Genomic DNA, 16755 nt, shown 5'->3' with positions numbered 1-16755 from the left:
TCCAAATTGGAAAAGAGGAATTCAAATTGTCCCTCTTTGCAGGTGACATGGTCTTATATTTAGAAAATCCAACAGACTCTACCAAAAAAAAAAAACACTTAAATTTGATGAATTCGGTAAGGTTGCAAGATACAAAATCAACATATAAAAATTAGTAGCACTGTGATCCCAGCACCTTGGGAGGCCGAGCCATGCAGATCCTTTGAGATCAGGAGTTCAAGACCAGCCTGGCCAACATGGTGAAACCCTGTCTCTATTAAAAATACAAAAAGTAGCCAGGCGTGGTGGCACATGACTGTTATCCCAGCTACTCAGGAAGCTGAGGTAGGAGAATGGCTTGAACCTGGGAGGCGGAGGTTGCAGTAAGCCAAGATCACGCCACTGTACTCCAGCCTGGGCAACAGAGCAAGATTCTGTCACACACACACACACACACACAAATCAGTAGCATTTATATACACCAATAATGAAATAACTGAAAAAGAAATCAAGAAGGTAATCTCATTTATAATATCTAAAAGATCTATAAATAAATTTAACCAAGGAATTGAAAGATCTCTATGAGGAAAACTATAAAACATTGATGAAAGAAATTAAAGAGAACACAAGCAAATGGAAAGAGATTCCATGCTCATGGATCAGAATAATTAATACCATTAAAATAACCCTATTTCCCAAAGCAATCTACAGATTCAAAACAATCCCTATCAAAACACCAATGCCATTTTTCACAGAAATAGATAAAGCAATCCTAATATTTGTATGGAACAAAAAAAGAGCTCGAATAGCCAAAGCAATAATGAGCAAAAAGAACAAAGCTGAAAGAATCACACTACCTGACTTCAAAATATATCACAAAGCCATAGTAACCAAAACAGCATGGTATTGGTATAAAAATTGACACATAAACCAATGAAACAGAATAGAGAACCCAGAGATAAATTCACATATTTAGAACCAACTGATATTTGACAGAGTCACCAAGAACGTACACTAGAGAAAGGATACTCTGTTTAATAAATGGTGCTGGAAAAACAGGATAACCATATGCAGAAGAAGGAAACTAGATCCCTATCTCTCACTATATGCAAAAGTCACATTGAAATGGATTAAAAAACTAAACATAATATCCCAAACTATAAAACTACTAGAAGAAAACTGGAGAAAATTCTTCAGGATATTGGTTGAGGAAAAGAGTTTATGGCCAAGACCTCAAAAGTACAGGCAATGAAGACAACATAGACAAGTGGACTATGTTAAGTTAAAAAGCTTCTGGACAGACAAAGAAACAATCAAGAGTGAAGTAATAACCTCTTGAAAGGGATAAAATATTTGCAAACTACTCATCTGAGAGGGCGATAATATCCAGAATATACAAGGAACTCAAACAACTCAACAGTAAAATAACAAATAATCCCTTTAAAAGATGAGAAAGGACAGGAATAGACATTTCTCTAAAGAAGACATACAAATAGCCAACAGGTATATGAAAAAATGCTCAACATCATAAATAATTAGGGAAATTCAAATACAAATCATAATGAGATATCATCTCACCACAGTTAGAATGGCCATAATCAAAAAGGACAAAAAAGAAGAGACATTGGCAAGGATGTAGAAAAAAGGAAACTTATACACTGTTGGTGGGAAGGTAAATTAGTACAGGCACTATGGAGAACAATATGGAGATTTCTCAAAAATAAAACAAAATAGAACCACAATATGATCCAGCAGTCCTGCTACTGGGTATTTATCCAAAGGAAAATATATCAGTATATCAAAGGGATACTTGCACTAGCATGTTTATTGCAGCCTTATTCACAATAGCCAAGATATAGAATAAACCTAAGTATTCATCAATGAATAAATGGATAAAGAAAATGTGGTATGCATACATAATGAAATACTATTTGGCCATAAAAAGAAGGAAATTCTGTCATTTGTGACAACATGGATGATTCTGGAGAACATTATATTAAGTGAAATTAGTCCAGTACAGAAATACAAATATCTCATGCTCCCACTCATATGTGAGAGTGAAAAAAGTTGACCACATGAACACAGAAATTGGGATGATAGAGATCAGAGATCAGCAAGGGCAAATGGGTGGGGATAGGAATGAAAAGGGGTTTGTTAACGGGTACAAACATACAGTTAGATAGAAGGAATAAGTTCTAATGGTTGATAACAAAGTCAGGTGACTAGAGTTTAACAATGCATTGTATCTTTAAAAATAACTAGAAGAGGGGACCTGAAATGTACCCAACACATAGAAATAATAAATACTTGGGTAATGAATACCCTAAATATGCTGACTTGATCATTATACATTCTATGCATGTAACAAAATTTCACATGTATATATACAAATATAATACATTAAAAATTAAAAAAAGATAATCTTTGTTAATATTTGACTATTTTTTCAGACTTTTAAATATATTTCTTTGTTTTAACAAATATATGATTATGGTATACTAACTATTTTGTGACCTGATTTTCCGCCTGAAAATATACATACAGAAACACACACACAGGAAACTTTCCAGTTAAAAAATGTACTTGTATAAAACCAAAACATAAAGATGATGAATAAAGTCTAGTCAGAAGGTTTTCTATTTAAGAATAAAGAGGAGAGTGAAAGATTTTACCAAAATATTAGAAATATCAGAAGTATGTAGGCTTCATAATGGCTTCTCCATATGGTTAGAAACAACATTCTTGAATTCTGTATTACAATTTCCAATCCACATTTGTGTTTTGCTTAAAGACATTTTAGTGACTAGCTGGCTACTGGTAGTTATGCATAAATTTATTTGTTTCCAATTTTATGGTAAGTTCTCCATGTCCTTGTTGCTGTATAAAAGCTGAATAAGAAGATAAGATACAGGTGTTCTTTATGGCAGAAATTCTAGTTTTAAATTGCAATTTTTTAGTCTGTAGTTACAGTAACAACTTGACTGCTTTGACTAAAAAACCAGGTGTACTCAAACTCAATTTTCTTACATCAGACAAAATTTACTGAGAATTTATAATCCAAATTATTGTCCTGTTATCTTGTCAAATATAATAAGGAATCTCCTTTTGTCACATGATCATAACTCAAAGTACCCTAAGTAATTACTTAAAATAAAGATTGATATAATAAAATAATGTTTATTTTACCAGTGGAGGAATTAAAGGCTAGAGAAGTGACTTGTTAAAATTACATAGATAATTACTGACAGCTATGCTAACAACCAATGCCTCATTACACCTAGGGTGTCTACTAGACAATGTAGTGCATTAACCATGTCTTTTATTTTTTGTATCCTGATGCCTTTACATCTGTGACTTTGCTAACCCTGGGGGCCCTGCTCCTCCCAGAGTTAGCCAGTTCCTAAAGATGGTAAACAGCTCACCCATCAACACACTTTTCAAATGTAAAAAGAAAGCAATCCAGATCCTACAACTTTAACAGTCTTCCTTATCAGGCTCTCATACTCCTGGACCACCATCCACCTACTCTAATCACCCCAGGGCCTGCTACTAGGCAACTAGAGAAAACTCCTAGGTCCCAGAACCCACTGAAATTATTCAAATTGGCCAGCCTTACACGTGCTGATCTTGCCTCCCCCATTCCTTCTCCATGAAAAACATAATAAAGATTGTCCCACATATTCCCTGCTCCATGCTCCTGCCTCCTGACTGATTCTGGTGCTTCTCTGTGTGTCGCCCCCACATGGTGTGGCATAGAGGCATCATGTGAGGTCTTGAGAACTGTGAGTACAACAAGCTATCTCTTCAATGGTAGTTTAAAACACATAGACATTTCTGGCCGGGCACAGAGGCTCATGCCCTGTAATCCTAGCACTTTGGGAGGCTGAGGCGGGTGGATCATGAGGTCAGGAGACCGAGACCATCCTGACGAACACGGTAAAACCCTCTCTACTAAAAATACAAAAAATTAGCTGGGTGTGGTGGCACATGCCTGTAGTTCCAGCCACTTGGGAGGCTGAGGCGGGAGAATCGCTTGTACCCCGGTAGCGGAGGTTGCAATGAACCAAGATCGCGCCACTGCACTCCAGCCTGGGCGACAGAGTGAGAGTCCATCTCAAAACACACACACACACACACACACACACACACACACACACACACACACACACACCCCCTAAACCATGATAGACCAAGGTTACTACCACCAAATAGACATTATGTGTACAGAGGTTAGAATCATTGCCTCTGATTCTGCTTCATAACAACATTGTATCACCTCCAATCATTCAAATTACCTAAAAGAGGTCAGGACCACACCTCTGTTAAAATATTAGTACGTATTTCTATATATATGTATATTACAATATGAAATATGTATGAATTATGTACATATTTCAAACTTCCCCTTCAATTCATCCTTTCCCTCCCCTGAATTTGCATGGAGTTGGCAAATCAGGATTGAATGAGAGTCTCTGGCTAACTGTGACATTACATTTGGTGTATATACGGCATAAGACCTTTTGGCTTTGTTTTGGTATTATTACTTTCTCCTGTTATAACTAATCTCACAATTACCAAGCTTTCCAGTAGCTTCTACTGGTGTTCTCTAACTTTATTTCTATACTTTTCTCTAACATTTACAGATGGTGAATTTCATAGTGGTTATAAGAAAGCATTGACTATTAAATGATTGTAGAAGTTTCCCCAATATTATCTTCTTGGAATTATATTTTAACATGGTAGCATTTGCAAAAAGGATAGAGCATCTGGCAAATAAAGATTATCTAAGTAAAGATCTGTGCCTCCTCAGAGGAAAAGAAGTTGATTGAAGAGAAAAAGCATTTCTGTGGTATTTATCTTAAAACTAACATTAGTAAAACTCCTGGGAATTTTTCTGTGCTTCCACCACTTCTTCTGTTTGCAGATTCTAGGATTTGGTGTCAAAAAATACCTTGCATTTATATGCAATTACTCTTGTTCCTATCTCTTGACATTTAGATAGCTGGAAAACATTAACAAATTCATGTTGAAGACTGACATATACAATCCACATGGTCTTACAATGAACAATAGAGTAGATGACCCAGGGGACATACACTGGTCAGTTCGTCAGTAAATACAATCTCGTCTGACTTATCCTTGTACAGTTTCTTAATACTATGTTATGGGTGAATGTATACCTCTTTGGTTTGATATGTTTGAAAGCAAAGACATATTTTCTAATTGTTCACAGGCTTAAAATCCTCAAAAGTCAGACACAGAAACAGTATGATCTTGGACATAATACCAGTGACACAATAAAAACCTGTGGTCATGACAATGATAGTCTGGCCAGATGTTACCTAAGAGTTAATCACAGTCTGAGATAAAGACCTGAAATTGAGTCAATGGCTTTTCTTAATCTAATCAGTTATTAAAATAACCAGTAGAGTCTGCCTGCAGATTTATTTCTATTATCAGAAGAGGTAATGCCTTGAGGGTTCTCATTTTATAGAAAATAAGATTATTAACAAATGATATGCAGAAACATGTTTAAACTCATGACTAATTAAAAAAATAAACTCAAAGTAACAATGATGGAAATTTATAAGGACACGATATTAAAAGCTGGAAGTATCAAAATGCAGCAAGTGTAATACAACATTGAGAAGGAGAAAGCACATGTTCGAGGTATACAGAAAAGGAAAACTTAGATGAGAGTTCTAGAAAAAGAGACTGAGCTTTGGAAACAAAGAGACAGCAATGTCCCGATAATCTGTCTTGAAGCAGGCAAGATGCTGGCCTCCTGAGGTCACTGGCACACTACTTCACTATCTTTGCTTATTTCTAGAATACTCTTGGTTTGTCTAGTCAGTTTTATGCTATCATTTCAACGAACTGATTATCTCAGAAACTTGACACCCCAAATAAAAGTCTTCTTTTCAACTAAGTGGTACCTTAGTATCTGACACCTGGGAATAAATTGGCATCTGTTGTGACTATACATATTCTGTAATCTAGTAAAGACTCCTAATTTTAATTCAAGTTGTATGTCTGCTGAAGAAACCTGTGGCACCTTTTTCTTATTTTTGTTTTTAAAAATTAAATCTTACTTTCTGACAATAGAAATTAAACTGTTAGTAAGTTTTTACCTTATTATAAAGTTGTTGTCGAACGACTTAATTCTCATCCATGCTGACCGTTAGTTGTCTGCTAAGTAGTAAAAGCTTGTGTTAAGGACTCTAACATAAGTAGTGCTTTAGACGAGTCATTTTGTAACAAGGAAAGACTCTTTATGGAAACCATAGTTCGGAGATCTGACGTTCAGGTGCCCCAGACTGAATCAGAGCTTAAGAGATGAGCAACTAGAACAAGAATACAAAAGAAACAAAAGCAAAAACAGAAGGATGGTACTTCAGGACTCTTCTAAAACAAAGAGAAGCTTTTAATAAACCAGCCTGAGTTGACCTTAGATAATAGACATAAGGCTTCCAAGAGCTGCTAAATTCTGCTTTAGGTAGGGTTAGGCTAATGCTGTGGAATGTATCTTGTGGTTCAGAGTTCCAGTCCTTGTGGTCAGAGGGTAATGGTGACATGTGGAGGAATTTTAGGTATATTTGACTTCCTCTGTCTTGGACACTACCCGAAGTTTGGTTTATAAATCTCTCTCTTGTGCAATGAGAGAATGAGCCTGCTTATCAGTTTAAGTGTGAAGAATATTTTAATGAAATGCTGTTTTATGATTAATTTACTTTTAGAAGACACAAAAGATATGCTAATTTTTAAGGTTTAGATTATACTGTTTTGAGTGAATTATTCACAGATGATTTTGAACTGGAAAACATGACATCACCATGAGGATGTTTACATTTCAAGTGTCAATTTAACTTTTTCTCCCTAAGTAATACATGACAGTTAAGCTGCCTCTTCATCCTCTTTACTTACTGAATACCCTAATGTTAGGGCTTTGGGCTGTAACACTGACTTGCAACTAACTATGACCCATTAGCCCAAACTTTTTTTAAAAAAAATGATACATTGTAATTGTACATATTTATGGGCTACAATTTGATATTTCAATACATGTCTATGTTGTATAATTATCCTATCAGGGTAGTTAGTATATAGATTAGCTCATAGGTTTTGGGCAATGCTGCTTTCCAGGCTTTTGCCCACTGGATACTTCTGCTTTTGAGTATTTTCGGATGACTACCTGCCTTTTTAAAAATGTTTACAAATTGAATGTCATTTTGTTTCTGTTCCCATTTCCAAACATATTTGGAAAATTTACTTTTTTTTTTTTTTTTTTTTTTTTTGAGACAGAGTCTCGTTCTGTCACCCAGACTGGAGTGCAGTGGCACAATCTCGGCTCACTGCAACCTCTGTCTCCTGGGTTCAAGCAATTCTCCTGCCTCAATCTCCTGAGTAGCTGGGATTACAGGCGTGTGCCAACACACTTGGCTAATTTTCGTATTTTTAGTAGAGATGGGGTTTCACCATGTTGGCTAGGCTGGTCTCAAACTTCTGACCTTAGGTGATCTACCCGCCTTGGCCTCCCAAAGTGCTGGGATTACATTAAATCATCTTTCTTTCTTTTCTTTCTTTCTTTCTTTTTTTTTTTTTTTATTATACTTTAAGTTCTAGGGTACATGTGTACAACGTGCAGGTTTGTTACATATGTATGCATGTGCCATGTTGGTGTGCTGCACACATTAACTCATCATTTACATTAGGTATATCTCCTAATGCTATCCCTCCCCCACCCCTCCCCACAATAGGACCCCGTGTGTGATGATCCCCTTCCTGTGTCCAAGTGATCTCATTGTTCAATTCCCACCTATGAGTGAGAACATGCGGTGTTTGGTTTTCTGTTCTTGCGATAGTTTGCTGAGAATGATGGTTTCCAGCTGCATCCATGTCCCTACAAAGGACACAAACTCATCCTTTTTTATGACTGCATAGTATTCCATGGTGTATATGTGCCACATTTTCTTAATCCAGTCTGTCACTGATGGACATTTGGGTTGATTCCAAGTCTTTGCTATTGTGAATAGGGCTGCAATAAACATACGTGTGCATGTGTCTTTATAGCAGCATGACTTACAATCCTTTGGGTATATCCCCAGTAATGGGATGGCTAGGTCATATGGTATTTCTAGTTCTAGATCCTTGAGGAATCGCCACACTGTTTTCCACAATGGTTGAACTAGTTTACAGTCCCACCAACAGTGTAAAAGTGTTCCTATTTCTCCACATCCTCTCCAGCACCTGTTGTTTCCTGAATTTTTAATGATTGCCATTCTAACTGGTGTGAGATGGTATCTCATTGTGGTTTTGATTTGCATTTCTCTGATGGCGAATGATGATGAGCATTTTTTCATGTGTCTGTTGGCTGTATGAATGTCTTCTTTTGAGAAGTATCTATTCATATCCTTTGCCCACTTTTGGATGGGGTTGTTTTTTTTCTTGTAAATTTGATTGAGTTCTTTATAGGTTCTGGATATTAGCCCTTTGTCAGATGAGTAGATTGCAAAAATTTTCTCCCATTCTGTAGGTTGCCTGTTCACTCTGATGGTAGTTTCTTTTGCTGTGCAGAAGCTCTTTAGTTTAATTAGATCCCATTTGCCAATTTTGGCTTTTGTTGCCTTTGCTTTTGGTGTTTTAGACATGAAGAAGTCCTTGCCCATGCCTATGTCCTGAATGGTATTACCTAGGTTTTCTTCTAGGGTTTTTATGGTTTTACCGCTAACATTTAAGTCTCTAATACATCTTGAATTAATTTTCATATAAGGAGTAAGGAAAGGATACATTATCTTCCTTTCCATAATTTCCAATTTGAAATCATCAGGCAACATTGCTTTTGAGAAGTTCATTTCCTATTTTGGATTATTAGTAGGCAACGTCTGTTCTCCTCTTAACTCCTATAAAACACTGTTTACTCTTCTCTCTTATAATCTCCCAAACAACCTTGCATATGATTAGTTGTGTTCATTTTCCTTAAAAGATCATAAATGTCTTCAGGGCAGAGAATATGCAGCTTCCCATTTCCCATGGGGACTAGCACAATGCCTTGCACATGGAAGGAAGTTAGTAAATATGTTGTGAATTACATTAATATGGATATTTGTAGTAGAACGTGGAAGTGCCTCCTTAGAACCAGAAACATTGCCATTCAACCTAACACAATGTTTGTGCTTTTTCTTCTTAATGTCTTTCAGCTGATGTTTACCAAATGTACTTATGCAAATTAGTTTGAATTAATACTATTTTTGTAGCTTGAGATACTGCATTATGTCTTTTAAAGTTCAAGCACACAATAAATGTCACATTTGTTCTAATCACAACATGAAATTTAACAGGGAAGCTTTTTTTGCTTTTTGCTTTTTTAAAGTTAATTGGGCATTTCTATCTCAGTGTTTAAAATTCTGATTGCTTTTGTTTTGAGATATTTAAATGTTTTCCCTTGGCATTTTCTAATTATTACATAAAATAACACAAACAGATGAACAGGAGCAGTGTTTCAGCCTTCTATCTTGTTTTGCCAGAAAGCCCAAAGTGATTATTAGCCTTGAGGTTTCTCTTCCTAATTTTACCCTAGTTTTCTGTGATAAAATATTCTCCTGATTTAAAATATAAAACAATTGCACCATAAAAAGAGAAGGTATAAAAAGGCATAAATAAGAAAATTAAAATTATAATATATAATTCAGGGATTATCATCATTAATGTTTTTGGAGTATATTCTCCCATTTTTTAATGAAAAAAATTGTTATATAATTTTCTTTTTTCACTTAAAAGAATATATAGAACATTTTCCCAAGCTATTAAGTATTCGTCTACAATATTATTTTCAACATTTACTTATTCTGATACTGGCATACCTCGTTTTATGCACTCTGCTTTATTGTGCTTCACAGATACTGTTTTTTACAAGTTGAAAACCCTAATTGAGCAAGTCTATTGGTACCATTTTTTCCAACAGCAGGTATTCACTTTATGTTTCTGTGTAACATTTTGGTACTTCTTGCAATTTCAAACTTTTTCATTATTATTATATCTGTTGTGGTCACCTGGGATTAGTGATCATAGATGTTACTACTGTAATTGTGTTGGGGTGCCACAAACCCCACCCATATAAGATGGCAAACTTAATTGATAAATGTTGTATTTGCTCTGACTGCTCCACTAACTGTCCATTCTCTCATCTCTTTCTCTCTCCTATGGCCTTCCTTTTTCCTGAGACACAACAATACTGATACTAGGCCAATTAGTAAGCCTACAATGGCTTCCAAGCTGTTCAGGTGAAGAAAGGAGTTGCATGTTTCTCACTTTAAATTAAAAGCTAGACATGACTAAGTTTGTGAAGAAGGCATGTCAAAAACCAAGGCTGGCCAAAAGCTAGGCCTCTTGCCCCATAGTTAGCCAAGTTGTGAATTCAAAGAAAAAGTTTTGGCTGGGCACGGTGGCTCACTCCTGTAATCCCAGCTCTTTGGGAGGCCAAGGCAGGCAGATCACGAGGTCAGCAGGTCGAGACCATCCTGGCTAACATAGTGAAACCCCGTCTCTACTAAAAAAAATACAAAAAATTAGCTGGGCCTGGTGGCGTGCACCTGTAGTCCCAGCTACTTGGGAGGCTGAGGCAGGAGAATGGTGTAAACCCGGGAGGCGGAGCTTGCAGTGAGCAGAGACCATGCGCCACTGCACTCCAGCCTGGGCGACAGAGTGAGACTCCGTCTCGAGGAAGAAAAAAAAAAAAAAAAAAAAGTTTTGTAGGAAATTCAAAGGGCTACTCTAGAGAATAAGCAAATGATAAGAAAGCGAAATAGCCTTATTGCTGATATGGAGAAGGTTTTAGTGGTCTGCACAGAAGATCAACCCAGATGCAACATTACCTTAAGCCAAAGCCTAATCCAAAGCAAGACCCTCAACACTGAGGCAACACTCTCCACCAGCAAAACGATATAATACAACTCTTACCACTCTGCTTACCTCCATTTCCCCAGGAGAATGTAGGAAATGATTTTTTACTTGACTCTAATACTTAATGGCAATTGGAACACATTATTTGAGATTCTTAGTTTATTCATTTGTAAAAGAAAGATAACGATTCCTATTGTGTTCATCTCACAGATTTTCAAAAGTACCTAATGAGAAATAATTATGAAAAAAATTAAAACCTGCAAGCCAGTAGACAAATAGAATGTGATCATATTAACCAAGCAGAGTGTGAATCCATGGGCTCAGACAGCTATTTAGGAGAAGAGGATGCCCAAAAAGGGGGTCTTATGTCATCTCTCCCACATTAGGTTCTTCTTCATCTTCTTATGTAGGCTATGGTCACCCTGCAATGGCTATTAACACAATCACTTTCCTGATCAAAAAGGAAAATATATGGAGCACATGGGAAAAAAATAAGGAAAGGTAAAAGTCAAATATCAAAATTGATACCAAATTGATTTTAGTTTGGATTTTTAAAAATGCATGTTGTCAACATTCAGTAGAGCCGTTCAAAAAAAATTGCATTGCAAGATATTCATTAGTTTTGCAATTTTGTTCTCTATCAAAACTTCATTTTTTTTCCCTTCATCTTTCACATTTTTTATGCTTTTCTATCTTAAATGCTCCTTCCCTAACTATTTTTGTTGTAGATTTAAATCTCTACTCACCTCTTTTATTACCTAACTAGGCCCAGGGCAATGTTGACCTCTTTTAGGTTCTCTCCTTGAAACTAAGTTAATATCTGATCCCATTTTTTTAACTTCTTCTGATTTTATTGATAGTAGATCTTTCTAGGAGATTTTCAATAAACCAAGGGTTTGGGGAGCAGCTGCTCCCTGACTGCCACAATGAAGCCTCATTTATCCTACTGTTCTCTTTCTTTTTTACGCCCCAGATCAGTGATACAGAGAGGTCATAGACTCTCAGATCACTAGAAACTTATCATTCTAAAGGCAAACCATCCAATTCCTTCATTACTTTGATGCTGGAAGAAGTCAAGGTCACAGAGCTGGTCAGCTCTAGAGCTGTGAGAAGAACATCGATCATCCAACAGTGCCCATTTCCAACAAGTCCCTCTCTCAGTGGGGTCTCTGCAGTTTCCAAATAGCCACAGAGCAGCAGGCACCAGTTATGTCCACACGAAGGGACTGACAGTCTTTAGACACATGAGCCACCTTAACCGCTGAAGTCCATTATTCACACTGTTTATCTAAGATGTCTTCTTGCTGAAGTTCCATTTCTGTCTGGGCAAAAACCAATCCTGAAGATTCAGATCAAATCCAGGTATTCAATTAGTGATTTTCTAATCACTACACAAAGTTAAAAGCAATAACTCTTCTCTCTGAATTCCTAATTCACAGTATTGATTATCTTCCTATATCAGTGTTCTAGGGCTACCATAATGAAATACTAAAAAACTAGGTAGCTTAGACAGTAGAAATTTACTGTCTGGAGGCTAAAAGTAAAAAATCAAGGTGTTGGCAAGGTTGGTTCTGAGGGCCATGAGGGAAGCTTCTGTTCCAAGCCTCTTTTCTAACTTTCAGTAGCCACAGGCATTCCTTGGCTTTTATGTGTCCATCTTCTCCTTGTCTTGCTTCACACTGTCTTCCCTTGATGAGTGTTTGTTCCTGTGTCCAAATTTTCCCCTCTTTATAAGAACATCAATAATATTGGATTAGGGCCTACACTAATGACTTCACTTTAACTTGATTACCTCTGTGAAGACCCTATCTCCAAATAAGCTCACATTATAAGGTAATGGGGATTAGGTCTCCCACATATCATTTTAGAAAGACAAAATTAAACCCATAACACCCATAATATAATATAATCAATTATATAAACACATTACTTCCTATATGTTTTTTGATATATAAAGTCTATTGTTTATTTTAGAATAAACCCCCAGAAACTTACACTTCAACTGTAAATTTACTACAGCATCCAGGACATAGTTTGGTTAACAAATATTTATTTCACCAATGGTGCAGTAAGAAATGTGTCACGTGTACCCCTCAAGCATCAATATTCTTCCTCACCACATTTTTTCTGGGTTTGAGAATTTCACCATTAGTTCTCTTTTGGGGATTAATTCAACACATATTTATTAAAATCTTATTTTGTGCCAGGTGCTCTGCTGTGGATGAAGGATAAAGTAGTGACCAAGACAGGCATGGCTCTTACCCATGTGAACTTTACTATATTAGTGGAGGGTACAGACAATAGACACATGAACAAATCAAGTAAGTTATGATTTTCAAACAGTATTTTGAAGGGGAACCCATACAATCATTGTTAGTGTTTAAAATGTCAGTTCTTGTTTTACTTCTAGGCAGCTCAAAGTTTCCTATGGAAATGGAACACAGATCAGGGAAATGTCAGTAGGGGGTGGGGGAAAAAGAGAACAAAGAAAAATAAGACAAGTACATGGAATATTGAATAGGCACCTCTCTTGGAAACTTAGTTGGGGAGAGGGAGCTTGTCATTAGGAAGGGAGAGGATAAGGAGAATGAAGGCACTTTATACAACGGAGAAATGACTGGAGCAGAGACCAGAGGTACAGAAAGGAAGAAGGAGCCACAGAAGAAAAAATAAAAGTCTGCAAGAAGCAAATATTTTCCGCTTTAAAAGTCTCCCAAGCAGTGATGTTTCCCTACTGATATTCCAAACAGGCAGGTTAGTCAAAGCCTGCCAAAGAAGCTGTCCCAAGGTCCTATATTCATGATTAGAATTTCACTTTCAAATATGTAAGATAATTTTTTTAAGATCTAGAAATGCACATATTACATAAGATGGGAAAATTGCATCAATAGGGTGTTTGTGTACATATGTGTGTCAGAGACATTTACTAATTGTGGCAAACCTAGCACTCAGCAAATATTTATCATATGTTTATCACAAGTCACACACTCTGTTAGGTGTTGGAGATAAAGCAATGAATAAAATAAATAGAGCATAGAGTGTGGTTTAATCATTTATGCTTGTATGACAAATCTTCATGGCTTTAAACTAAGCTTTTCTAATTTCCTCGAAGTACCTAGTGACAAATTGATAAACTTTACTACAAATGTGTTTGAATTCCATGCATTACCTTTAACAGCAGCTATTGTCTCCTCAATTACCTTCGTGTGATAACTATGATACATAGCACTGGAGACAATGTCCAAATACAGTGGCCACCCAGTAACTATTAGTTATGAGGAAGAAGAGGAGGAAAATTATAGTGTCAGAAAACTGTAATTACTAGACTTGAAAATGACATTGTGTTCTGAGATATGCAGACATGGAGCAAGTTGAAGAGGAACGATCAAAAGACTCAGGTGTACATACCAATATTTCCATTTTTCCCTTGAGCAGAATATTCTTTCTGGATCTCTACATGCTCATTTATAAGATGAGAAAATAAGGTCATATCTTCCTATGTCATTGGAGGCTGTGTGGATCAAATAATATAGCATAGGTGATAATAATTTTGTGAGTTGTAAAAACATTATTCAGTATAGTGGTTAATAATATTTATACAGAATGTAAATTATTTATCAATAGATCTGTCTTTTCCAAATGTAAGTAATATTTTATTAAGAAATCTACCACACCTAATGGTCAACGATTTAAATGAAAAATGTGAGACCTATATTTATTTCTCAGAATGGAAACACAAAGGACATGTGAGACAGGCATATGTTTCTTTTATGGGAAGGAACAATGTTTAGTTGTTCAGAAAATGGTTCATGCTGGTGAATCTGTGCCATCTCTGACATCTCCATAGCAACAAACTCTGATGTAACACACAAAGGAACTTGATGTAGAAATCAAAAATAACTCAGAGATATGGTAATGGGAATTCAGAAAGTTGCTGGCAAAGTAAGAAAAACGTTTCCATGTAAATATTTTCTCTTCCACCTCTATTCTTAATGAGAAAGTCCTTTTTGAAATTTATTTGTAACTGTGGCTCTTATACTTTAAATACTCTCCATTTTTCTCTGTTAAAAAGTTGGTTATTGCGAAGTGAAACATTTTTAGGAAAACAAAACAGTATAAGCCTATAATTCCTGACTCACTTATGTGGGCATACGGTCTCTTAGTCAAGATAACATTCTTAGGGCCCAGCTGTGGTTCTAAGCTACAATAGACAGGAATGGGTCTGACTACCATTGACATTTTGGCTCCCCAAATTAGAGTAATGGGGAATAGATGGATCGCTAATCAGGTTTTGTTGTATGTCCTTGTCTGTTTTAGTAGGTCCAGTGTTTATTAAAATGAATGATAACAAAAGTAAACATCTATGTAGAACTTACAACATGCAGGCAATATTCTAGGAGGTGTGTGTGTGTGTGTGTGTATATGTGTGTGTGTTTTCACTTATTTTTATCATCACAACTTCATGAAATAGATGCTGTTATTATCCCCAGTTTACAGGTGTGAAAACTAAGGCCCAGAGAGGTTAACTAACTAAACCTGAATCACACAGTGGGTAATGTAAACTGTACTATGTGTTTTCTCTAGATGATGGCAATTTATTTGGCTTTGTATCTAGAGGATCATCATCTAAGAATTATAATAGACATTACTATAGTAATTTGAAATCCTATTTCTACCAGAGATGATGAAACCTTTAATACATAAGTAGGCTTAGAGAAAAGTATGAGAAATATTTTTTTCTGAATGGGCACAAGGAGGAAGGGAGATGCAGTATGTTTTCATTTAGGCCAAATCCCTCACATGTACTTTGCAATAGTATTGATAGCCACCATTTACAAAGTACCTTCTATGTGCTAGAGTCTAGACTTTTGTATGTTTCTCATTTAATTCCTATTATTCTCACAATAATCCATACTGTTGATGTTACTTTTTATTTTACAGGTAAGGTAATGAAGACAAAATGATTTTGAATGGATGAAGTAATGGAAATACCCAGTAATTTTTTGTTATTTCTGCTTTGGTTCAAAAATTTTCAATAAGTTCATAACAGTGAATAGTCCAGATTTTACTTCCTACACTGATTTCAAAACCTAGAATGTAGTTAATAGGAATCTGTAAAACTTACTTACACACATGCATGGATGCTTCTGAAAAATATTTTATCAAAATACACAAAGTAAACAGGGTAGATGGGTGAAGTTGAAAATTTATCACGTATGATGCTTGTCCTGTCTCTAATAGATGCCCTAGAAAGACAAATTCTTTCACTCCTTGTATGTTTTAATGTATCAAAGTCTCTGAATTCAAAAAAATGACAAATATGCATATATGAGTTTTATCTCAGTTTTATTTCATTCATTGAAGAAAATCCTTTTGGAGCACCAACTCTGACCACATATCATGCCAAGTCATAGAAGGACTGAGATGAGCAAAACATCTTCCTTGGCTTCATGGTGCTCAGAGTTGAGTGGATGAGATGATAAACAATTGATAGAAGTGAACATGTAGCATGAATCTCTCTATTGCAGGCTTTGGGAATGGTCAGAAAAGAACTGTCACAGAGGAAGTAGTGTCTGGATAGTCTTAAAGGAGAAATTAAATTTTTCCAGGAACTATGGGTGGGGAGGCTAATTTCAGCCATGGAGAAGAGAATGAGATTTTGAGATATTGCTTTGTGTAGGGTGTCAAAAGATAAAATTACAACAAATTCAATTTTAAAATCTCAATTAGGCCGGGCACGGTGGCTCACACCTGTAATCCCAGCACTTTGGGAGGCCAAGGCGGGCGGATCACAAGGTCAGGAGATTGAGACCATCCTGGCTAACACAGTGAAACCCTGTCTCTACTAAAAATACAGAAAAAAAAAAAATTAGCTGG

The sequence above is a fragment of the Macaca mulatta genome, chromosome 3 (genome assembly GCF_049350105.2).
Source record: "Macaca mulatta isolate MMU2019108-1 chromosome 3, T2T-MMU8v2.0, whole genome shotgun sequence".
Classification (NCBI taxonomy): Eukaryota; Metazoa; Chordata; class Mammalia; order Primates; family Cercopithecidae; genus Macaca; species Macaca mulatta.
Note: the sequence above shows the minus strand (reverse complement) of the source record.